The sequence below is a fragment of the Garra rufa genome, chromosome 1, assembly GCF_049309525.1.
Source record: "Garra rufa chromosome 1, GarRuf1.0, whole genome shotgun sequence".
NCBI classification, from domain to species: Eukaryota; Metazoa; Chordata; class Actinopteri; order Cypriniformes; family Cyprinidae; genus Garra; species Garra rufa.
The window spans coordinates 78,438,106-78,455,663 of NC_133361.1; the positions used below are offsets into that span (position 1 = coordinate 78,438,106).

The 17,558-nt window shown below is 39.9% G+C and overlaps 1 protein-coding gene, 5 non-coding genes and 1 pseudogene across 6 annotated transcripts in view; 3 read left to right on the plus strand and 4 right to left on the minus strand.

Moving 5' to 3' along the window:
- Positions 1-17,558, minus strand: part of LOC141320326 (uncharacterized) — a 103,129-nt gene that overhangs the window by 66,645 nt on the left and 18,926 nt on the right. The window lies entirely within an intron of this gene.
- trnaw-cca (transfer RNA tryptophan (anticodon CCA)) lies at positions 6,912-6,983 on the minus strand. The gene has a single exon. It is a non-coding gene; the product is annotated as a tRNA-Trp (tRNA).
- trnaw-cca (transfer RNA tryptophan (anticodon CCA)) lies at positions 8,153-8,224 on the minus strand. Its single transcript has one exon. It is a non-coding gene; the product is annotated as a tRNA-Trp (tRNA).
- Positions 9,406-9,492, plus strand: trnay-gua (transfer RNA tyrosine (anticodon GUA)). Its single transcript is given in 2 exon segments — positions 9,406-9,442; positions 9,457-9,492. It is a non-coding gene; the product is annotated as a tRNA-Tyr (tRNA).
- On the minus strand, positions 10,010-10,081 carry trnaw-cca (transfer RNA tryptophan (anticodon CCA)). The gene has a single exon. It is a non-coding gene; the product is annotated as a tRNA-Trp (tRNA).
- On the plus strand, positions 10,752-10,929 carry LOC141348656 (small nucleolar RNA U3; annotated as a pseudogene).
- On the plus strand, positions 16,696-16,835 carry LOC141285967 (U4 spliceosomal RNA). The gene has a single exon (XR_012339095.1). It is a non-coding gene; the product is annotated as a U4 spliceosomal RNA (small nuclear RNA).

The window sequence follows — 17,558 nt, forward strand, 5'->3', positions numbered from 1 at the left end:
AAACATTTGTGACCTTGGCAGATTTTTGATAAGCATTCAAAAGAACACTTCCATTACCACCTTGGAGGATGCCATAAAGCCAGAGAATTTTATGGCTGCTGTTCAAGCTGCAAAAGAGCTAGCAGGATTTAGCAAGGATGAAAAGACATTTAGAGCACCAAGTTTAGCATTAAAGATCGGACGGCACTTACTGCAAGTCAGCTCCATCATCCGGGGCAATGCAATCATTGCTGGAAATAAGGAGCTCAGCGACTGTACAGAACAATTCCAAACACTGTACCGGGCAAAGTGGACAGAGTGTGTGTCTTGCACTGCAAGGATGTCTGCAAAAGAAAAGAAATACAAGAAGAAAGTGAATCTGCCGCTGACCAAAGACATGCAAAAGTTGATTAAACATCTTGAAAGTGCTTCGGATTCAGCCTACAAAAACCTAGAAAAATCTTCTACAATTCAGAACTATTCTGACCTTGCCAGAGTCACTCTCACTAGAGTCATTCTTTTCAATCGACGACAGCCTGGAGAAGTTTCCAAAATGCAGTTGAAACATTTTCTTGAAAGGGATGCCTCACCAGTTCTTCCTGAATTCGGACTGTCAAACTTTGAAAAACGACTATGTTCCTACTTAAGTAGGGTTGAATTCAAGGGGAAAAAAGACAGAAAAGTTGCTGTTTTGTTGACATCAGATCTTGTAAAAGCACTCCAGCTGCTTGTAGAAAAGAGAAAAGATTGCAAGGTCTTTGATGACAATGGATTCTTGTTTGCAGTACCAAAAAGTCTGTCATTTTTCAGAGGTCATGACTGTATTCGAAAGTTTGCACAGGAATCTGGAGCCAGGCATCCCGAATACCTGAGGTCAACTCAACTACGAAAACAAGTGGCGACAACATCACAGATACTAAATCTGAAAAATAATCAAATGGACCAGCTTGCTGATTATTTGGGGCATGATATAAGAGTTCATCGAAAGTTTTATAGACTGCCAGCTGCAACCCTTCCAACCGCAAAACTTTCCACAATGCTTCTAGCATTAGAAAGAGGCAACATTACAGAACTTCAAGGATGATCTCTCGATGAAATCCAAGGTATTTACATTTTTATAATATTTAAAGGAGTAGTTCACTTCCAGAACAAATATTTACAGATAATTTACTCACCCAGTTGTCATCCAAGATGTTCATGTCTTTCTTTCTTTAGTCGTGAAGAAATTATGTTTTTTGAGGAAAACATTTCAGGAATTATCTCCATATAGTGGTCTTCAATGGTGTCTGTGTGTGTCCAAAATGCATTTCAAATGCAGCTTCAAATGACTCTAAACAATCCCAGCTGAGAAAGAAGGATCTGTCATTTCCTAAAAAAATTAACATTTATGTACTTTTTAACATCAAATGTTCGTCTTGTCTATCTCTGCCGTGCACTGTGCACTCATGATGTCGAAAAATTCCCATCTTATTTTCTCCTCCAACTTCAAAATCACCCTACACTGCTACAAAAGTACAGACCCATTGTTTACAAAGTGAACATGCAAAGAAGATCAAACTCCCTTTACAAAAAAATGGGGGGAAACAGCGATGTTGGAGAAGAAAATGAGTTGGGAGTTTTTAGACATACCCTAAAAAAAATGGGGGTAAGTTCACCCATTTTCCAAAATAAAATTCAGCCTCTGATTTCATATTTTATGGCATTTGTCTCCCTCATGTAGAATTTGCAGAAATGAACAACAGTAGTGACAGTGAAGACTCGTGTGAAGATGAGCCTGAGCAAGATGACACTTCTGGTATGTAGTGAAAGTGAAAGTTTTAACCGTTTGAAATGACACTAAACAATTTTGTTTATTTTTCAAAACCCATAATTGGCTAGATCCAGATAAGAAGTCTATAATGACATTTTTCATATTCTCATATCTTTTTTTCGACATTTGATCTTGTTTTTGTTTGGTTCTTTTCAGCGTGTATCAGGACAGGCTTTGTAAAAAGGCCTTGGACCAAACTGGAGGAGCAAGCAGTATTCAGGCACTTCAAAACCCATATACTGAAGGGCCATCTCGTCACACTGAAGGAATGTCATTCCTGCAAAAAAGCAGAGAGACGTATCTTGCATAGTCGAACGCCTCAGAACATCAGGGACTTTGTTCGAAACAGAGGAACATCTTTAAAGAGACAAAATGCATTAAAACACTTGTAAACTATATGAATAAATCAATAATATATTATATATTATATATAATAGCTAAATTCAAACACTTTAATTTAGCGCAGCTGTTGCTCAGCTTATGGAGAATTAAACAAGTACTAGATTTTTTTTAATTAAAAGGTTTGAAAGTATTTGGACAATATATAGTTTGTATATATTTATTAAATGTGTGTGTTAAAGTAATTGTTTTTTTGTTTTGTTTTTTTAAAGAAAAAGACTAACCTTGAAATAAAGTTTGTCTGATGTGTTGTTTCACGTCTTGAGTTGAAGATACCAGGAAAAATGCTAAATATTTCACGTAAAGATGGCAAATTACTGATTTTTATTAAAATATAACTACAGGTCCTTTTCCAAAAATTAGCATATTGTGATAAAGTTCATTATTTTCTGTAATGTACTGATAAACATTAGACTTTCATATATTTTAGATTCATTACACACAACTGAAGTAGTTCAAGCCTTTTATTGTTTTAATATTGATGATTTTGGGCATACAGCTCATGAAAACCCAAAATTCCTATCTCAAAAAATTTGCATATTTCATCCGACCAATAAAAGAAAAGTGTTTTAATACAAAAAAAGTCAACCTTCAAATAATTATGTTCAGTTATGCACTCAATACTTGGTCGGGAATCCTTTTGCAGAAATGACTGCTTCAATGCGGCGTGGCATGGAGGCAATCAGCCTGTGGCACTGCTGAGGTGTTATGGAGGCCCAGGATGCTTCGATAGCGGCCTTAAGCTCATCCAGAGTGTTGGGTCTTGCGTCTCTCAACTTTCTCTTCACAATATCCCACAGATTCTCTATAGGGTTCAGGTCAGGAGAGTTGGCAGGCCAATTGAGCACAGTAATACCATGGTCAGTAAACCATTTACCAGTGGTTTTGGCACTGTGAGCAGGTGCCAGGTCGTGCTGAAAAATGAAATCTTCATCTCCATAAAGCTTTTCAGCAGATGGAAGCATGAAGTGCTCCAAAATCTCCTGATAGCTAGCTGCATTAACCCTGCCCTTGATAAAACACAATGGACCAACACCAGCAGCTGACATGGCACCCCAGACCATCACTGACTGTGGGTACTTGACACTGGACTTCAGGCATTTTGGCATTTCCCTCTCCCCAGTCTTCCTCCAGACTCTGGCACCTTGATTTCCGAGTGACATGCAAAATTTGAGCAACAGTCCAGTGCTGATTCTCTGTAGCCCAGGTCAGGCGCTTCTGCCGCTGTTTCTGGTTCAAAAGTGGCTTGACCTGGGGAATGCGGCACCTGTAGCCCATTTCCTGCACACGCCTGTACACGGTGGCTCTGGATGTTTCTACTCCAGACTCAGTCCACTGCTTCCGCAGGTCCCCCAAGGTCTGGAATCGGTCCTTCTCCACAATCTTCCTCAGAGTCCGGTCACCTCTTCTCGTTGTGCAGCGTTTTCTGCCACACTTTTTCCTTCCCACAGACTTCCCAATGAGGTGCCTTGATACAGCACTATGGGAACAGCCTATTCGTTCAGAAATTTCTTTCTCTGTCTAACCCTCTTGCTTGAGGGTGTCAATGATGGCCTTCTGGGCAGCAGTCAGGTCGGATGTCTTACCCATGATTGCGGTTTTGAGTAATGAACCAGGCTGGGAGTTTTTAAAAGCCTCAGGAATCTTTTGCAGGTGTTTAGAGTTAATTAGTTGATTCAGATGATTAGGTTAATAGCTTGTTTAGAGAACCTTTTCATGATATGCTAATTTTTTGAGATAGGAATTTTGGGTTTTTATGAGCTGTATGCCCAAAATCATCAATATTAAAACAATAAAAGGCTTGAACTACTTCAGTTGTGTGTAATGAATCTAAAATATATGAAAGTCTAATGTTTATCAGTACACTTTGAGTGTCTAGAAAAGCGCTATATAAATGTAATGAATTATTATTACATTACAGAAAATAATGAACTTTATCACAATATGCTAATTTTTGGATAAGGACCTGTATATGTAACATGTTTTGTGTTTAGATCTACATATTCAGAAATAAGGCTAAATGTTCTAAAACTGTTTATTTACATCTTGATTTTTATATCAATATGTTTGGTGAATTAATCCAGAAACACATTTTATGCTAATTAAAAGTCTCTTCCCATTTTAACAACAATCATTCGGTAAAGCTTATCTAGAATATATTTTATTTGAATACGACTTTTGGAAAATGGTATTCCTAATAAATGTCTCGAATATTTTGATTACGTCCAATGCTTCTCTTTCTTTTTGGAATTATTAGACACATTTCACTATGTCTTTTCAAATGCCTAGGTCTGTTTAATTTCCTTAATTATAAAATTTCTAGCACTATTTTAAACGTTTATTCAAGCAATAACATATAAATGATCTCATGTATATGCTTGTTTAAAACCAGGGATTAAAAACGAATTCCAAGTAAAAACTGTATTTTTTCTTTACATTTCCAGAGAGCGAAACGAACGAAATTAAACATTACTTAATAAATTCAAGGCACTATAATTTCCTTATTCATTTGATACAACTATTATAGCTATACAATTAATATATATAAAATAATATTATTTTGTCATATTCATAATTCCTGAATTTATCTATAAAAACTTTGTTTTGAATTGCATTCATTATGTTTGTATAAGAAAATTCGTTAACCTAGCCTATTAAGTTGATTTAATATTCTTGATAATTTTGAAAAGAAGTTAAAAGTTAAGAAAAAAGGAATAAGCTTGTAGTCTATATATATATATAGGCCTATATATATATATATTATTTATGGCTATAGGCTAATCTTTTTCTAAACTCTTATTACACTGTAGATCGAAATAAAATAATTCTTGATCATATTTAATCGCGTAGAATCACTGACATAAAGGAAAGACAAAATAAATCACAACAAGAACAATCTGTATTTTTCTTGTAATCAAGAACATTTATTTTGACAAAATTACCTAATTAATGCCAAATGATGTTTGACAGTGAACGCATCTCCACCGCATATAGCCGCATATAATCGCTAGTGTCAGTCACAAATATTAGACAGGAAGCGGGTCGGGTACAATAGTTTCTTTCTTTCTTTCTTTTTTTTTTTTTTTTTGCGGTCCGAGTTGCGTTAGTTGAAAACGTCGGTCGGATTAGGGTTGTTTATACATTGACCCGCGCATCACTGATTTACATTAGTTAACAACATTTATTGTGATCTTAAAATTATATTTAAAGGAAAATAAAATTTCACTCCTCAGGGGCCCTCCCCCCACTTGGGGCCCTGGTAATTTAGTCCCCCTTTTCACCCAACTACGACGCCCCTGGAATTGTAGCCATTTCGACCACTGGATGTATTACTCTCCATTATACATAAATTAATTTATCTTCTAGGTTCTACAGTAAAGTATTACTTTAGAAATCCATGCGTATTCTTTAAAACAAGTTGTGCACTATATAGTATATCAATAATAAACCTGTTCGTATGAGCGGAGCAGCGGTGGAAGGCGCTTGCTGATGCCTCGAAGTCATGGCTGTCTGTAGTATCCTTAGGCTTTCAAGGAGTTCACTGTTTTTCTCTGGGTTATCTTGACCGATTCTTTGGACATTGTTAAGCAATGAGTCAATCACACTCAAATGATAAGAATTACAGTTTCCACGATGAAAATTGCGTTTGATTGATAAAACTTTTCTTCTCACTGCATTGACTACGGCTAGTGCTTCCATTTCGTAAATGGGTATTCAACGTAAAAGACGATATTCCGCCTTCTACTGGACTGGACGGTTTAGTTAAAAACTCAGCACGCAGTCTACACATAGTATTTCCGGTAAAATCGAGGGCTCAAAAATTTATCCAGTAAAAAAAAAAAAAAAAAAAAAGGCGACATTTTATGAATCTGTGTTTTAAATTAATCTTTCATTTATGACAGGGTTGGGCTCCCACCTACTGGCGGTTTTAGACAGGACAAAACCAGCCATGATTCCAGGACAATAGCATACTCAGCAAAATATATCTCCTCCTTGCTTATCGATTAAACATAATATCGCAAATTTATTTCCCAATGTTTGACCAAAATAATAATAATGATAATAACAACAACACATTTTATCAACTAGTGTCAACTAGCCTATTAGCCTATATATGTAGCTCAAAAATTTGCATGCATGTTACAGTGCATAATAAACACCAAAATTATATGAAATTTTGTCTGGTAAACTTGATCATACCAGACATTTTGACCGACATTAACTTTTTTAGAGTGAACATTTGTGTGCTTTACTTTTAAGTATTTCATGACAATTATTATGTAAATGAATCTAATGAATAAATATTTTTAAAAAACAAAACATATCCAAGCTGTCATATCAGTTTTATGGTCATTCTAACACAATGAAAACGCTATTAATTAAGGGGCTTTTTTTTTTAAGTGCATCACCGCAGGTGACCCCCTGCTCTGGGCTGTGTTTCCCAAAAGCATTGCAATCCTTAATACAACGTAGACGCATTGAAACCAATAGAGTTACAATCAACTTAGGGTTACGATAACTCTGGAAAACGCGGCCCTGCATATTTTGTCTGTCTCCTTTTTCTGACACAACCAGATGAGTTCATGGAGCTCTCTCCTAACGAGCTAATGATCTGAATCAGGTGTGTTTAATAAGGGAGACATACAGAGCGGTGGGATTGGAAACCACTGCAGCACACAACGACAGGACCTCTTTTCACATTAGAAGTCAACAAGAAATCACGTGACCCCGACGTGATTTGAACACGCAACCTTCTGATCTGGAGTCAGACGCGCTACCATTGCGCCACGAAGTCCTGAGCTCAGAGGTGATGTATTTTGCTTAACCCCCTTGACACAGAATGCAAATCAGTAAATATACGGTGCTCAAGGAACACTCTTGATGTTGGACTTTATACTCAGGAGATCAAAAACAGATCGTCTGACCTCAAGGTGATTTGGAGCCAGACACTCTACCGTTGCACTACAAGATAGCGGAAAAATTATTTAGTGTTTCATGCTAAAGCACTTTGATAAACTATGCAATTCCGCTAGTCTTTACACTCACAAAGTCAAGAACAGTTCGCTTGACCTCAACATAATTGGAACACGCAACCTCCCGATCCGGGGTCAGGCGCACTCTGTCGCGGCCACGAGGTCGAGAAAACAAGTCGGCGTTCCTTGCTTAATTGCTTGGATTCAATTTGCAAATCAGTCACGGTAAAGGGCTGTAGACTTTATACTATGGATGTCAAGAAGAGATCAACTGATGTGATTGGAACATGCAACCGTCTGATCTGGATTCAGCCACGCTACCGTTGTACCCCAAGACACCACAAACCTATCTGGTGTTTCCTGCTTAAGCCACCTTTTGTCATCCTGCCTTCGATAGCTCAGCTGGTAGAGCGGAGGACTCTAGATGATACATTGGCTATCCTTAGGTCGCTAGTTCGATTCCGGCTCGAAGGAGCTGGCTTTTGAATTCGGCACGTAGATGTTTCCACGATTTCTTCAGAGATTGCAGGGCAAGATATGCAAAAGTAACACGTCAAGAGGCAGATCTGTCACAGTACACAAAGACAGGAATGGTTATTACATGAGATCTCAGGCTTAATAAAAATAACAGGTCAAGATACAAATCTATCACAGTACACTGGTGATTTTCAATCCTGATCCTGGGGACCCCCTGCTCTGGGCTGTGTTTCCCAAAAGCGTTGCAATCCTTCATACAACGTAGACGCATTGAAACCAATAGAGTTGCAATCAACTTAGGCTTACGATGACTCTGGAAGACGCGGCCCTGCATTTTTGTCTGTCTCCTTTTTCTGACACACCCAGATGAGCTCATGGAGCTCTCTCCTAACTAGCTAATGATCTTAATCAGGTGTGTTTAGTAAGGGAGACATACAGAGCGGTGGGATTGGAAACCACTGCAGCACACAACGACAGGACTTCTTTTCACATTAGAAGTCAACAAGAAATCACGTGACCCCGACGTGATTTGAACACGCAACCTTCTGATCTGGAGTCAGACGCGCTACCGTTGCGCCACGAGGTCCTGAACCCAGAGGTGATGTATTTTGCTTAACCCCCTTGACACAGAATGCAACTCAGTAAATATACGGTGCTCAAGGAACACTCTTGATGTTGGACTTTATACTCAGGAGATCAAAAACAGATCGTCTGACCTCAAGGTGATTTGGAGCCAGACACTCTACCGTTGCACTACAAGATAGCGGAAAAATTATTTAGTGTTTCATGCTAAAGCACTTTGATAAACTATGCAAATCCGCTAGTCTTTACACTCACAAAGTCAAGAACAGTTCGCTTGACCTCAACATAATTGGAACACGCAACCTCCCGATCCGGGGTCAGGCGCACTCTGTCGCGGCCACGAGGTCGAGAAAACAAGTCGGCGTTCCTTGCTTAATTGCTTGGATTCAATTTGCAAATCAGTCACGGTAAAGGGCTGTAGACTTTATACTATGGATGTCAAGAAGAGATCAACTGATGTGATTGGAACATGCAACCGTCTGATCTGGATTCAGCCAAGCTACCGTTGTACCCCAACAGTGTTGCCAGACGTACAATAATTATCGTATTTGGACCATAATTTTGACCTCTGTACGATGTACGATCAATAATACCACAATGTACGATAATTTCTGAATTTTGTGACACCATGGTCGTTGTAATTATAGAGCTTCTATTCTCAAAGATGTAGTTGTGTGGATCCTACGTCTACCTTCATGATTGTGAGGAGACGTGAACGTGGTGTTACGCATCCAATCTTACGTCTTCTCAACCAATCATCATGGAGAATGGCTCTCTCTCACGAGCACAGGTTAACGTTCCTGTCGCACTTAGGTCAGTTGTTTCAAAACTGAGGTTGTTAGTTTAAAAATAAAGTATAGAAATTGAGTGCTGAAAAGGATAAATAGCTGTAACATCTAGATAAATAGCTGTATTTTGAACGTTTGACTCGGGTAAGATAATTAGTTTTTATCATTACAATAAGGTATAGAAAATGAGTGCTGAAAAGGAGAATAGCTGTAACATCTAGATAAATAGCCGATCTTTATTTTGAACGTTTGACTTAAATATGATAATTTTCTCCCAAATACGATAATTTTGAGCTTCTGGTACGATACTTGGACATTTCCAATCTGGCAACACTGTACCCCAAGACACCACAAACCTATCTGGTGTTTCCTGCTTAAGCCACCTTTTGTCACCCTGCCTTTGATAGCTCAGCTGGTAGAGCGGAGGACTGTAGATGATACATTGGCTATCCTTAGGTCGCTGGTTCGATTCCGGCTCGAAGGAGCTGGCTTTTGAATTCGGCACGTAGATGTTTCCACGAATTCTTCAGAGATTGCAGGGCAAGATATGCAAAAGCAACACGTCAAGAGGCAGATCTGTCACAGTACACAATGACAGGAATGGTTATTACATGAGATCTCAGGCTTAATAAAAATAACAGGTCAAGATACAAATCTATCACAGTACACTGGTGATTTTCAATCCTGATCCTGGGGACCCCCTGCTCTGGGCTGTGTTTCCCAAAAGCGTTGCAATCCTTCATACAACGTAGACGCATTGAAACCAATAGAGTTGCAATCAACTTAGGCTTACGATGACTCTGGAAGACGCGGCCCTGCATTTTTGTCTGTCTCCTTTTTCTGACACACCAAGATGAGCTCATGGAGCTCTCTCCTAACTAGCTAATGATCTTAATCAGGTGTGTTTAATAAGGGAGACATACAGAGCGGTGGGATTGGAAACCACTGCAGCACACAACGACAGGACTTCTTTTCACATTAGAAGTCAACAAGAAATCACGTGACCCCGACGTGATTTGAACACGCAACCTTCTGATCTGGAGTCAAACGCGCTATCGTTGCGCCACGAGGTCCTGAACCCAGAGGTGATGTATTTTGCTTAACGCCCTTGACACAGAATGCAACTCAGTAAATATACGGTGCTCAAGGAACACTCTTGATGTTGGACTTTATACTCAGGAGATCAAAAACAGATCGTCTGACCTCAAGGTGATTTGGAGCCAGACACTCTACCGTTGCACTACAAGATAGCGGAAAAATTATTTAGTGTTTCATGCTAAAGCACTTTGATAAACTATGCAAATCCGCTAGTCTTTACACTCACAAAGTCAAGAACAGTTCGCTTGACCTCAACATAATTGGAACACGCAACCTCCCGATCCGGGGTCAGGCGCACTCTGTCGCGGCCACGAGGTCGAGAAAACAAGACGGCGTTCCTTGCTTAATTGCTTTGATTCAATTTGCAAATCAGTCACGGTAAAGGGCTGTAGACTTTATACTATGGATGTCAAGAAGAGATCAACTGATGTGATTGGAACATGCAACCGTCTGATCTGGATTTAGCCAAGCTACCGTTGTACCCCAAGACACCACAAACCTTTACACTCATAAAGTCAAGAACAGTTCGCTTGACCTCAACATAATTGGAACACGCAACCTCCCGATCCGGGGTCAGGCGCACTCTGTCGCGTTCCTTGCTTAATTGCTTTGATTCAATTTGCAAATCAGTCACGTAAAGGGCTGTAGACTATACTATGGATGTCAAGAAGAGATCTGGATTCAGCCAAGTACTTATCTCCACGTCAGATTCCAGCGTGAATCGGGTGTGGAGTAATGGTTTATTTCGTATGGTCCACACCATTGATGAACGTTCTGTGTGGCATTTATGCAGCATAGAAGAAGAGAGTATGATCAGAGTGGTCTTTGAAAATTGTAAATATCAGATCAAAAACCTTGTGAGTAGTTGCGATTGACTGTTTAGCTCATAATTGGTGTATATCTGATGAAACTACTTTTTTTAATCTTTTTATTTTATTTTACATTTTTGTTGGTGGGTGTCACCATCCTTGAGATTCAGAATGTCAGGATAAGATGTCAGCTGGTTCTATCAACTTAAAGTTGCCATAAAATGCATTGACAGAATATTTTAATTTGTTTTTTGATGTCTACATAGAAGGTATATGGCATAGGAAAGGGCAAACAATCTCCAGAAACGGTTTTACAGGACCATTTGCAACCCTAGGATTTGTTCCTAGAATGAAATGCTCTGTTATTGCCTTTTTTGGAAGCTTCATGAATATTAATGAGCTCTGCTCCGATTGGCTGTTTCATAGAGCTGCTCATCTCTATAGCTGGCACATTGATAAAAAATATATATTTAATTAGGAGCTCTAGCCGCTTTTAATATGTGGTTTGTTGAATCTGCCGTTTTGAATCGCAGACATTTTAGTCTCATTACTGTGATCCATGTGCTCTGTGTAAAGTTATAATGCAGAGGGAGCTCTTCTTACCACACAAGTTCAGCTGCTTCTCGGTCAAGTCACCTTTATTTATATAGCGCCTTTTACAATACAGATTGTGTCAAAGCAACTGCACAGTATTTAAACAGCACAATAGTGTGTAAGTAACGCATTATTGTAACAATCAATTTTCAGTTAAAGGCAGTTCATCAATGAATTCAGTGATATCATCGTCAGTTCAGTTCAAATAGTATACGATATCGCTGGAAAATGTCCCCAACTAAGCAAGCCAGAGGCGACAGCGGCAAGGAACCAAAACTCCACAGGTGACAGAAATGGAGAAAAAAACCTTGGGAGAAACCAGGCTCAGTCGGGGGACCAGTTCTCCTCTGGCCAGACCAAACAACAGTTTGTACCAATGTCTGATTGTAGAGAACTCATCAGGATCCTGTGGTGTAGCGCCGATGGCCGTCAAGGTTGGCGAGGTCTTTATTGATGATCCGTCTCTGGAGCTCATCTGGTTGACATCCACAGCTATTGAAGTCATCTCTAGGTGGTGATCCACGATCTAAGCTGGGTACGGACTGGATCCGGGGGACTGGAGTGACCATCTGATCCGGATACAGGCTGGGTCTGGTGGCTACGGTGACCTCGGAATAAGAATGAAACAGACTAATATTAGCGTAGATGCCATTCTTTTTACGATGCAACGAGTGCATCAGGTGTTATGGGAGGTGTTTTCGGTTCCGGTTGACCTAATTAATGCAGCCTAACAATCCTTTAACGGATTTGAATTATAGAAATGTGTTAATGATTTTATGTGTAAGCCAGGTTAAAGAGATGTGTCTTTAATCTAGATTTAAACTGACAGAGTGTGTCTGCCTCCCGAACAGTGTTAGGTAGATTGTTCCAGAGTTTAGGCGCTAGATAAGAAAATGATCTGCTGCCGGCAGTTGATTTTGATATTCTAGGTATTATCAAATTGCCAGAATTTTGAGAACGCAGCGGACGTGAAGGACTATAATACGATAGGAGCTCGTTCAAGTACTGAGGAGCTAAACCATTGAGGGCTTTATAAGTAATTAGCAAGATTTTAAAATCTATACGATGTTTAATAGGGAGCCAATGCAGTGCTGACAGAACCGGGCTAATATGGTCATACTTTCTGGTTCTAGTAAGAACTCTAGCTGCTGCATTTTGGACCAGCTGGAGTTTGTTTATTAAGCGTGCAGAACAACCACCCAATAAAGCATTACAATAATCTATCCTTGAGGTCATGAACGCATGAATTAATGTTTCAGCATTTGACATTGATAGCATAGGTCGTAATTTCGATATATTTTTAAGATGGAAAAATGCGGTTTTGCAGATGCTAGAAATGTGGCTTTCAAAGGAGAGATTGCTATCGAATAGGACGCCTAGGTTCCTAACTGATGATGACGAATTTACAGAGCAGCCATCTAGTATTAGACTGTGTTTTAGGTCATTACTTGTGGAGGTTTTAGGTCCAATAATTAATACCTCTGTTTTTTCAGAATTTAACAGTAAGAAGTTATTCGCCATCCAGTTTTTAATATCAGCTATGCATTCTGTTAGTTTTTCGAATGGATATGTTTTGCCGGGCTGCGAAGAAATATAGAGCTGAGTATCATCAGCGTAACAATGAAAGCTAACACCATGTTTCCTGATGATATCTCCCAAGGGTAACATGTAAAGCGTAAAAAGTAATGGCCCTAGCACTGAGCCTTGAGGTACTCCATACTGCTCTTGCGATCTAAATGATACCTCTTCATTTATTGCCACAAACTGATGACGGTCAGACAAGTACGAGTTGAACCATGCCAGTGCACTACCACTAATGCCTACATAATTTTCAAGTCTATTTAAAAGAATGTTGTGGTCAATAGTATCAAATGCAGCACTAAGATCCAGTAGCACTAATAGAGAGATGCAACCACGATCGCTTGACAATAGCAGGTCATTTGTTACTCTAATTAGAGCAGTCTCAGTACTATGATATGGTCTAAAACCTGACTGGAAATCCTCGCAGATACCATTTTTCTCTAAGAAGGAGCATAATTGTGAGGATACTACCTTTTCTAGTATCTTTGACAGAAAAGGGAGATTCAAAATTGTTCTGTAGTTAATTAATTCATAGGGGTCAAGTTGTGGTTTTTTAATGAGTGGCTTAATAACAGCTATTTTGAAGGTTTTGGGGACATATCCTAATGATAGTGACGAATTAATAATATTCAGAAGAGGATCTACGACTTCTGGAAGTACCTCCTTTAGTAGCTTAGATGGAATAGGGTCTAACATACATGTTGTGGGTTTAGATGATTTAACAAGTTTATACAATTCCTCCTCTCCTATAATAGAGAATGAATGGAATTGTTCCTCAGGAGATCTACAACGCACTATCTGATGCGATACTGTAGCGGGCGGCTGTATGGTTACAATTTTATCTCTAATAGTGTCTATCTTGGAGGTAAAGTACGTCATAAAGTCATTACTGCTGTGCTTTTGGGAAATGTCTAAACCTGTTGCTGCTATATTTTTAGTTAATTTAACCACAGTATTGAACAAATACCTAGGGTTATGTTTGTTTTCTTCTAAGAGAGATGAAAAGTAATCCGATCTGGCAGTTTTTAATGCTTTCCTATAAGATAAATTACATTCACGCCAAGCAGTACGAAAAACCTCTAGTTTTGTTTTCCTCCAGCTGCGTTCCATTTTTCGTGCTTTTCTCTTTAGGGCGCGGGTATGATCGTTATACCACGGTGTTACACTGTTTTTCTTAATCTTTTTTAGGCGCACTGGAGCAACTGTATCTAAAGTGCTAGAAAAGAGAGAGTCCATAGTTTCTATTACATCATCAAGTTTTTCTGAGCTATTGGATATGCTGAGGAATTCAGATAAGTCAGGAAGATTACTTACAAAGCAGTCTTTTGTAGTAGAAGTGATGGTTCTACCGTATTTGTAGCAAGGAATTGAATTAACAGTTTTAGCTATCTGGATTATACAAGAGACTAGATAATGATCTGAGATATCATCGCTTTGCTGCAGAATTTCAACGCCATTAACATCAATTCCATGTGACAGTATTAAATCTAGAGTATGATTTCGGCAATGAGTAGGACCTGACACGTGTTGTCTAACCCCAATCGAGTTCAAAATATCTATAAATGCTGTTCCTAATGCATCTTTTTCATTATCAACATGGATGTTAAAATCACCCACTATTAAGACTTTATCTGCGGCCAGCACTAATTCGGATAGAAAATCAGCAAATTCTTTAATAAAGTCTGTATGGTGCCCTGGTGGCCTGTATACAGTAGCTAGCACAAACGTCACAGGGGATTTATCATTAGTACTTGTTTCTCTGGATAATGCTATATGAAGCACCATAACTTCAAACGAGTTATAATTGAAGCCCGTTCTCTGAGAGACATTGAGAATACTGCTATAAATAGTAGAAACACCTCCTCCTTTACCTTTTAGACGCGGTTCATGTTTATAACAGTAATCTTGGGGGGTGGACTCGTTTAAAATAATGTAATCGTCTGGTTTTAGCCAGGTTTCTGTCAAACAGAGCACATCTAGGTTATGATCAGTGATCAAATCATTTACAAAAAGTGCTTTCGTAGAAAGGGACCTGATATTCAATAAGCCAAGCTTTATCAATTGTTTCTCTGTATTATATATATTTTTTATTTGTTGAACATCAATTAAATTGTTAGTCTTGATTTGATTCAGGCGTTTTTTGTATTTTTTTGCTCGGGGAACAGACACAGTCTCTATAGAGTGATATCTAGTGATATCTAGTGATATCTAGATATCTCGGTGATACTCTTGATCTGTAAATCATTCGCCATCATCAGCGCAGTTATTTCTCCATCATTCACCATCATCAGCACAGTCATCTCTCTGTTTATGTGGTAAGTGATATCTTTTGTACTGCAATGTAACAGGCTAGTGCTAGCATTAAGCTAACCGTGTCCCTTCAGTGGCTTGCCTTGTTTTACTGATGTACTGACGTTACCGATGATTGGGCGATGCAAATGTTGGAGGCGTAACTATTAACTATTAATTAATTAATTGCGTAACAGTCGGTGTTATGTTGGAATTGACATATAAATCTAGTGTTCTCAAAAGACCACCGAAAAATAGAAGATTTATCCTTATCCTTATATAGATTTATCCTTGATTACCATAAGAAAGGTTCCCCAAATTGGTGGAAAATCACATCTCAACCATACGCTATCCAATGCATTGAACCGCCTTCACGCGGCATGACAGAACATGTTGTTGGCCTGCACTGCTGGGTTTCCCAAAAACAGATTGGGTCAAAACTGACAGAAGAAAACTCTAAGCGTGCTCTAAGCCCTACCCACGGGACGGCTCGACAGTCTCGCACAACGCGAGAGCCTCCGTTTCACCTGTGTCATTTGGGAGCCGATGAAAACTGCCTCCGACCCGGTAAAAGAAACTATAACCAGCCCGACTAGCTCAGACGGTAGAGCGTGAGACTCTTAATCTCAGGTTCGTGGGTTCGAGCCCCACGTTGGGCGCCTCTGTTGGCTCTCTTTCTTTAGCGCGTTCGGCTGTTAACCGAAAGGTTGGTGGTTCGAGCCCACCCAGGGACGTGTGAAATGCCGGTGTTTTGCACGCACGTCAGGTGTCCACTAACGCCTATGCCGTTCTTAGGGTTGCGAGGCACAGCTTTCTCAGGGCGTTTATCCTGTGCACCTTCAATAAGCTGGCTTGTTTTAAAAGAAGTCAGCGGCGGGTGTTTGATGAACATTTTCACCAGCTCGAGTTTGCTGTGGCATGTGGATTCATTCTTTACTGATGATCTGTCTCTGGGGCTCATCTAGTTGACATGGTATCCGCTGACATTCGGCTGAAGGTGCTGATCCACCATCTGCTCTTGGTACGGACTGGATCCGGGGGACTGCAGTGACCATCTGATCGGAATACAGAATGGATCTGGCGGCTACGGTGACCTCAGAATAAGAACAAACAGACTAATATTAATGTAGATGCAAAAGTTCCATGTTGTCACAGTGTCAGATTGGAGAGGATCTGGTTTTCACAGTCTTGCGTCGATGGCCGTCTAGGTGAAGAGGTCTTCACTGATGATCTGTCTCTGGGGCTCATCCAGCTTGCTACCACCTTGTCGGTTCACATCCACGTAGGTGCACGAAAAGGTCACGACCGTCACCAGTATTCTATCGCAGAGGCAATGTTGTAGCTTGTGTGGTTTATCTGAGGTGTGATCATTGATGGTTGAAAACTTTCCCCGATATCCCATCGGGATGATTTGAAATACAGTCAGCTTCGACAGTTTTTGCCGGTCTCTCTGGACGCTTCTTGAAAAAGATAGTTTTGCTTCGTTTTGTTGGAGTGGCTGGTTGTTGGTCCTCGTCAAAGAGGTGTCTACAGATCATAGCGTGCCGGAGCCAGAAGATTTGTTGTTTTGTCAATATGTTCTCAAGACTTCGCTGCAGGTATCGTTAAACTACAGCACAATTACAGCTCACCGCTACCCATCGTAAACAGGTTGGGCCTGTCTGTTCCGGTGGGCTCTCAATGGTGCTAAATCATCAAATGAAGAGGATGGGATTCAAACCCACACAAACCAAGATGTGCCGAGCACAACGGATTAGCCTTGCATCGCCTTAACCACTCGACCACCTCGTCACTTTCCGTGGTCCTTTTATTTAACACTCCCGATTCAGACCATCAGCTCATTAGTAGAGCACTCAGTGAACTGAACTGAGTGTGTCAGATAAGGAGGACACTCAAAAAGTGCAGAGTGGGGTCCCCAGGACTACTGCTAAAGTAGCCGAACGACGAGGATGGGATTCTAACCCACGCGTGCAGAGCACAATGGATTAGCAGTCCATCGCCTTAACCACTCGGCCACCTTGTCATTTTACGTGGCATTTTCTATTTAGCACTCCTGATTCAGATCATCAGTTCATTAGTAGAGAACTCTAAGAACTGAACTGAGTGTGTTAGATAAGGAGGACACACAAAAAGTTTAGCATGGGGTCCCCAGGACCTGGATTAAGGTCCAGTGCTAAAG